This window comes from Emys orbicularis, chromosome 7 (assembly GCF_028017835.1).
Source record: "Emys orbicularis isolate rEmyOrb1 chromosome 7, rEmyOrb1.hap1, whole genome shotgun sequence".
Lineage (NCBI taxonomy): Eukaryota > Metazoa > Chordata > Testudines > Emydidae > Emys > Emys orbicularis.
The window spans coordinates 30,462,404-30,469,934 of record NC_088689.1 but is presented as its reverse complement, the minus strand read 5'-3'; the positions used below and the strand labels follow the sequence as shown (position 1 = coordinate 30,469,934).

Here is a 7,531-nt window from a genome sequence, read left to right as displayed (position 1 = left end):
GTAACACTTGTTCCACCACAGACTATCAGGGCCTCTCATGTAAATCTGTCTTCCATTCCTTTCTGATCTTGCAAAACATAGCAGTTCCTCCAGGTCAGTCACTACTGTGATTGGCCTGATCCTGAAAGCCCTTGCTCAAGGTTACAAGAGTAATCCTACTGGTGCAGCTATCTGCTTTTCATGTGAATAAGAGCGGCAGGCCCTATTTTGGTCAGATCTCTTAGACTTATCATTGTATGCTTAAATGTAGGAAGCTGATTTCCCTAATATTAACACTTTATTTTAGATGCATGAATAAATCTGAAAATGAATCCTATGGTCAGTATATATTAGTGCTGTCAGATTAAATAAAATAGAAGCAGAGCCATCCACGGAGTAGTTGAAGACACAGGGCCCAATCTTGTTCCTGTTTGTGTCAGTAGCAAACTTCCAATGGTGAAATCCTGGCCCCACTGAAGTCACTCCCATTGACTTCAATTGACCTAGGATTTCACTTCTAGTGATTTAAATTGGACAATGATGGAGTGTCTATAATAGTAACAGTTTTAACTAGAACAGGGCAAGTATAGGAGCCTCTGTAACAAGGATCAGGCAGCAGCACTAAAACTCAACACGGTGTGAAATCCTGGACGCAGTCAAGTCCATTGAAGTCAATGGGAATTTTGCCATGAGCACATGATTTCACCCATTGTGTGCATACTGCAAGGTTCAACACTCTGTTGGCTGCTGGGTGGTTTGGCAGGAATTCTTAAACTCTCAACCCACTTCCTTAAAAGGTGGTCTCCAAGCAGAGACTATTAAACCAGCTCAAACTGCAAATCTATATAGGAGCCTATTCCGGGTCCCATGGAAGGGAAGGATTGGGTTTGGGTCAGGGCTTTGCAGATTAGTTGACATCCTGAATTTAGGAAGGAGGAAGGAAGGAAGGAAAGAAAGAGGCTGTGTTCACGGTTATGGCAAGTAAGGGCTCCCGAGGTCTTGTGCAAGGAAGTAGAGTGAAAGCTGGTAAGTGTTCGGTTTTATACTCGGCCCCATTATCCGCATGTAAGTGTCCGTATAAAATATTGTCGCTATGTACGAGGGGATCGCATCACAAACACAGCAGGCAGTTGCACGCCTAGGCGACTCCGCAGAGCCAGCGTTAGTGCAAATCCTTCTCTGAGTCACAGGCCAGCCCAGCGGGTTCAGATGGGCAGCAAGAAGGCCCTGGAGTCTCTGTAGCCCACAAAGCAGGGCGCCTGCCAAAAGCCAGGCTCCCCCCGGAACGTGCTGGCGGGGCTCAGGGCAGAGGCTGGCAGTGCTGGGAAGGCGAAGCTGGCGGGTACGGCCTCCTGCCTGGGGAGGTGAGCCAGGAGCTGCTGCTGAGCCGGGTAGACGTAGTGCAGGGGCAGAGTCCCGGCCCGGGTTCCGAAGGGGACGGGGCTGTAGAAGGACTCCGGCCTCATCTCCTGCAGCTGCCGCTTCAGCTTCATGCGCCGGTTCTGGAACCAGGTCTTGATCTGTGGGGAGGAGAAACAGTGTTACTCAGGCGCCCCCAGAGAGCCCGGCCCGGGCTCCGCCGCCCCGGCCCGGCCTCCAGCCAGCCGCCCGGCCCGGGCTCCAGCCAGCCGCCCGGCCCGCTCACCTGCACTTCGGACAGCTGCATCTTGGCGGCCAGCTTGCGGCGCTCGGCTGAGCCCAGGTACTTGTGGCGCTTGAAGGAGCTCTCCAGGGTGCTGATCTGCTCCACGCTGAAGGCGGTGCGCAAGCGGCGGCTGCCCCTGCCGCCGGGCTCCTCGGGGGACTGGCACTCCGAGCGGCCGCTCTCCCAGTCGGAACCGGACTCCGCGGCGCTCCACGCCCGCTTGGCTGCGGCTGGTGCTGCTGCTGGGCACAGAGAGGAACCAGGTCAGCCCCGCTCAGAGCACTCCAGTGGCTGGCGACCTAGAGGGGGCTGCACGGCTCACGCATCCCTCGGCCATTATACACCACTGAAGGACGCCAGCTGCGGGCAGATGACAAAGGCTTTTCCTGGCAGGGAAATCAGTTTTCCGAGGCGATTCTTATCTCCTAAATGGAAGGGCTCAGCTAGTGCCTTGCACCCACATAGCTCCTGGCCCCATAGGCGCGCCAAGCGTGTTACCACGGTCAAACCAAAGGACTCCCTTGGAGACTGGCATAGGGAGATCAGATGACTTGCCCACTGTCAGATCTGGAACCTGTGGTAGTCGAGGAAATTGAACTCAAGAATCCCGACTCCCCGTCCTATGCCCGGTCACTTAAGACCATCCCCTGGGTCAAATCCCAACTCTACTGAAGTCAGCGGCAAAACTCCCACGGGCTTCAGTGGGGCCAGGATTTCACCCTTTGTGTCCCAATACACTTAGCAAAGAATAATGCACAATTCTCCTCCCTCCCGCTACTCACTGTTATAACTCAACTCTCTTCCCTCCCTCTACTCACTGAAGAGATAACAAGGGCAAGCATACATTGGGATGGTCTTTAAAGCACAATAATAGATGGAATTATAATCACCTATAGAGGAGGAAGAATCCAAAAGCTTCTCACTCCTGGGGTCGTTCTTAGAAGAGGTGTCCGGGGTCTTTATACGTTCACCCGTCTTCCCTGTTTGGCTTGCGGTTTGGTGCGGTTGTGGGTTTGTTTTGGAGTTGCAGACTGGATTTTCGACCCGGGTGAGCAATCCAGGTGATGCAAAAGTCCTGCCCTGAGTGCCTTCTCCGTAGCTACTGGGCCTTTGCTGTGGTTCATAGGTGTCCTGGCTGCTCTGGGAAAGCCACTCTACAGAGAAAGGGGCCTTGGTCATCCTGGCGGTCTTCTATTTCAACACAAGCTAAGGGAGGATGGATTTTTGAGCATCAGAGTCAGAAAATGCCTCTCTCTGGGTTGCTTCTTTTATAAAGGGAGTCCCAAGGAAAATGTTGTTTATGTAAACAAACATCAAAGGCCCAGATAAGTATCGTCTAATTGCCATCAGGTCTCCCCCACAAAAGATGTTGTTCACACATTTTCCAAAGCTCGGTTAGGGTTGGCTCCACAATGTCTGCCAATAGATTAGTGAACTCTGTTGTAAGTGATTTACAATACTTGTTACATCCTATCCCTATGTAAATGGCACTTATTGCTTGAACTCACAGAAGCTTCAAAAGACAATCGGGAATTTAAAGAGCTTTTCTCTAAAAGGATCGGGTGTTTAGAAATGTACTTTATTCAATTCATATTTTAAGAAAACTATACTTGAGTGAATTGCTAATTTCTACTTTCTGCAGACAACGGAGTACCAATTAAGATTTCCACAGGTCTAATTTAAGTTTGAGATTTTACAAGTCCAGAAATTAGGTTTGTTAAGATTTATACATATATGTTTTAACAGCTAATTATGAGCCATTGTTTTACTTGGACTGTTTTGACAGGGTGGAGGGGAACATAGTGCTTTATGGATATATAAGAAAAAGTCCCTGCCCCAAAGGGCTGGCAATCTAAAGACTTGATCCTGGATTTGACTCTGTGCAGTCAGACTGCTGCACTCTCACAGAGCCCTATTGACTTCAATAGGGGATTTGCCCACACACATAACAAATTTCAGGATTGGGCAGTACACGCATCTTATTGGGCTGGGCATAGTGCTTGCTTGCTACAACAGTCATTAGTATTTAGCTTCAGGATGAAATCCAATTCTACACACTCTTCATGCACAGAACTCCTTGACTTCACTGGGATTGCTACGGTCTACCACTTGCAGCAGCATCAGTCAGACTATAAATTACAGATATAGGAAGAGATAGTGTAGCTGGTGATTCCAGGATATTAGAGAGACAAGGTGGATGAGAAAATCTTTTACTGGGCCAACTATGGTCCAGCAAAAGATATTACCTCACCCACCCTGAATGTCTAGACTCAGGAAGAGACTTCAGAAAGGGAACGGTGTGAAATAATCGGCATGTAAATTGGAGTGTTTAAGTAGGCCAGCTTCTTCTTGATTCCCATTTTCTATTATATAGATAATGTATATATTTTATATAATTATGGATTTATTCTGTTTGTTCATTTTCATATCATATTAGTGTAATATGATTGATTTTAGATTCATATATGTACTATATAACTATGAAAGGACAATAAGTGTCCTGGCTAAATCTCAGGCTTTGTATTCCATCCTCATCTGCCCTGCCCTCTCTCATGTTTTCGCATTGTTGATCACATTCAGCTTCTTGTCCTCCTTTGGATTTCAAAACTATTCTCTCCTCCTTCTATTCTTACCTCTCCCTTCAGACACTCCTTGGGCAGGACCTCTGTACCTCCCCCTCCCCCACTGTCCTTGTCTTCTTGCTCTTCTGTCTATGCCCTCCTTCTGTGGGCTCTCCTCTGATTGCTCAATTTCAATAGCCATCCTCACTCCAACGTATCTTTCCACTTCCGATTTCTACATTAAATCCTGAAACTTGGCCTGTTACTCTGACACACCTGCTGGATTTCTCATTATTCACTTCAGTTTAACATCTCCTGCCCTGTCATTTCTGTCACCATTGACAATGCCACCATCTCCGTCAATCAAATCTGTAAGGGAAGGGTTCATCTTCCATAACTCCAGCCCAGACCCTCATCATCTTATATTTTATTTACTGCAACCTTCCCAAAATCTACAGCACACTCTCCAGTCCATTCAAAACAGTTGGTAAAAGCATTCTCCTTTCCCAGCACTCCTGGCACTTCACCCCCCTTTTTGAATCCCTCCACTTAACTCACTGCATGAAGTTCAAACTTGACTTTTAAGACCCTTCACAGCTCTGCCCCTCCCTACTTGTTCACACTGTCCTACTCTGCTCTGCTGGTTTGTCAGCATTTCACACAAATCTCTGTATTTTCTTCCACACTGCTCCTTATGCAAGGAATTCCTATCCTGCAGCACTTTTTAAGGCCTCTACACTCTCCTTCAAATAACTGTTCAAGACTCACCTCTACTAAATTGCCTATAAAAAGAACAGGAGTACGTGTGGCACCTTAGAGACTAACAAATTTATTTGAGCATAATCTTTCGTGGGCTACAGCCCACTTCTTCGGATGCATAGGAAGAAGAAGTGGGCTGTAGCCCACGAAAGCTTATGCTCAAATAAATTTGTTAGTCTCTGAGGCCTGGTCCCCACTAAGCCCCCACTTCGGACTAAGGTACGCAAAGTCAGCTACATTAATAACGTAGCTGAATTCGAAGTACCTTAGTCCGAACGTACCGCGGGTCCAGACGCTGCAGGCAGGCTCCCCCATCGATGCCGCGTACTCCTCTCGCCGTGCTGGAGTACCGGCGTCGACGGCGAGCACTTCCGGGATCGATCCGGGATCGATTTATTGCGTCTAAACCAGATCCCAGAACATCGATTGCCTGCCGCCGGACCCTCCGGTAAGTGTAGACGTACCCTAAGGTGCCACAAGTACTCCTGTTCTTTTTGCGGATACAGACTAACACGGCTGTTACTCTGAAACCTTAAATTGCCTATGTCAATTGTACCAATCAGTGCTGGCTAGATGGGGGATCATTGACACTTTATCTATTTAATATGCTATATACATAATTTACATATATATTTGAAATTTAAAATGCTTTCTCTATTTGATTGCATCATTATCCCTAGGTCACTTATCTACTTAAACTGTAAACTCACTGGAGCAGGAACTGTGTCTTTGTACATGTTTTTAGACCATCTAGTGCACTGGGGCCGGATTTTGATTGTGGCTTCTGTGGCCAAGTGCTGCAATCTAGCCCTCAAATCTTTCTATGTCTTGGAGTCCCCATCTTTTTACAGCCTGGATATGGGATTTATCCCATCTCTCACTTTAAAATTTACCAGTGCTACAACAAAGATGGGAACACAAAACTTGCTTGGCTAGGTGTATCAAACACAATGTAGGCAGAGAAGTGGATACCAGACTGTAGCGAGGGCATTTTTATAGCAATTATTCTACTGAGGGTTGAATTAATTAGCATTTTTCTTGATTAAATGGATACACGATGTGCATAATGGCAAATGTAAATTATTGTGAAAATGACCAAGAAAAAAAAAAAGTGGGAGGTTTTCCACAAAACCTTCAGGGCAAACAATGGCCTGTGTTCTAGCTTAGATAGGGATCTATGTAAGCATCATTTGCCATCTTCCATAATCTCCACGCAACCCATATTTAAAACTAGATAGACTGAATCTGCCTCCAAGAAAGGCTAACCGGAACAGTATTAAAATGCTTAAACCCAGACTACATTACAGCTTCAAACATAGGTAACAATGGCACCCCTATTACATACATACTAAAGTTGATTATAAACATTTATGTTATAGACAGGGCTTTAGCATGTGTCAACATTAGTTTTCCCCAGACCTAAATTTCTCAACTTGTGACAGCAATTGTGAGAATGGGTGCCAGATATAGCTGGCCAAAATTCTTTGAAACCGAGTTCAATGAGAAATGACCTTTTTCACAAACCAAATATATTCACATAACTATTCTTTAAAAGAAAAAACACCCTCATCTGTAAATTTTTGGTTTCCAGCTCCCCTCCCTCTTTTTGCCTCCTTTCCCCCCTTCCTCCCTCACATTTCAGGTCTCACCATCCTCTTTTTTTCTTTCCATCCCCCTTTTCAGTGGGGAAAAGCAAAAACGAAAAAAAAATTAAGAGATTTTTCAATAAAAAAATCAGAAAATGTCATTTTTCACTGTTGTATGAAGTGTTGTTGCAGTCATGTTGGTCCCAGGATGTTAAGAGAGCCTAGGTGGATGAGAGATGGATCTTGTATTGTACCAACTGTTCCTTCTCTCTCACCAACAGAAAGTGGCCCAATAAAAGCTATTACCTCACCCACCTTGTCTGTCTAACATTTTTCACAAAACATACTTATTTTTCAACCAGTTCTAGTGCCAACATTTAACCATGGTATTACATAAACCTGCTCAGAGCATGAATGTTGGGAAATTTTAAGGGGAGGTGGAGGCTAGTACAGATAAGAATATGAGGTGCCAACCGAGCTACAAATTATAGTATTTAAATTGGGTCCCTTCATTAAGTTGTATTAATTCATGTGGACCAGAGGTGGCCTCTGGAAGTGAGGGTTGGGAAAGGCTGGACTCTTACTGTGTAATGTGTACCTGTCATGGGGATAATTAGTTTTATTTGAGAGTCTCAGTAGGACACCTTCTTTCACTAGGACTAAATTCACCTGAAAATTAAAAAGAAAAGTGTTGTATTTTTTTCTGGCATTACTTTTCATTTTAAATCTCTCTCCCCCTCTCTCTCCTTTTGAGTGATTCACCCTCATTGTGCATCAGAAATGGGGCAAGTTAGGACATGAAGCTATTTCATCCCTGGCCCCATATTTCCATTCTCCAGACACTGCAGGTGTTTTATATGCAAGCCTTTTTCTTTGTAGTCTGCCCATTGTCAAATCATAATTACAATGGTAAGTTGTCGGAGAGCACACAACCTATTTTATATTATATGGAATTAAAAATGACAGCTGAGTCAGACTTTTAGCATCCCCTGATGTATCTG

General features: G+C 45.5%; 1 pseudogene; it reads right to left on the bottom strand.

Annotated features, from left to right (window-relative positions):
• Positions 1-1,184: 1,184 nt before the first annotated feature.
• LOC135881839 (homeobox protein vex1-like) lies at positions 1,185-7,298 on the bottom strand (annotated as a pseudogene).
• Between the last annotated feature and the right edge of the window lie 233 nt (positions 7,299-7,531).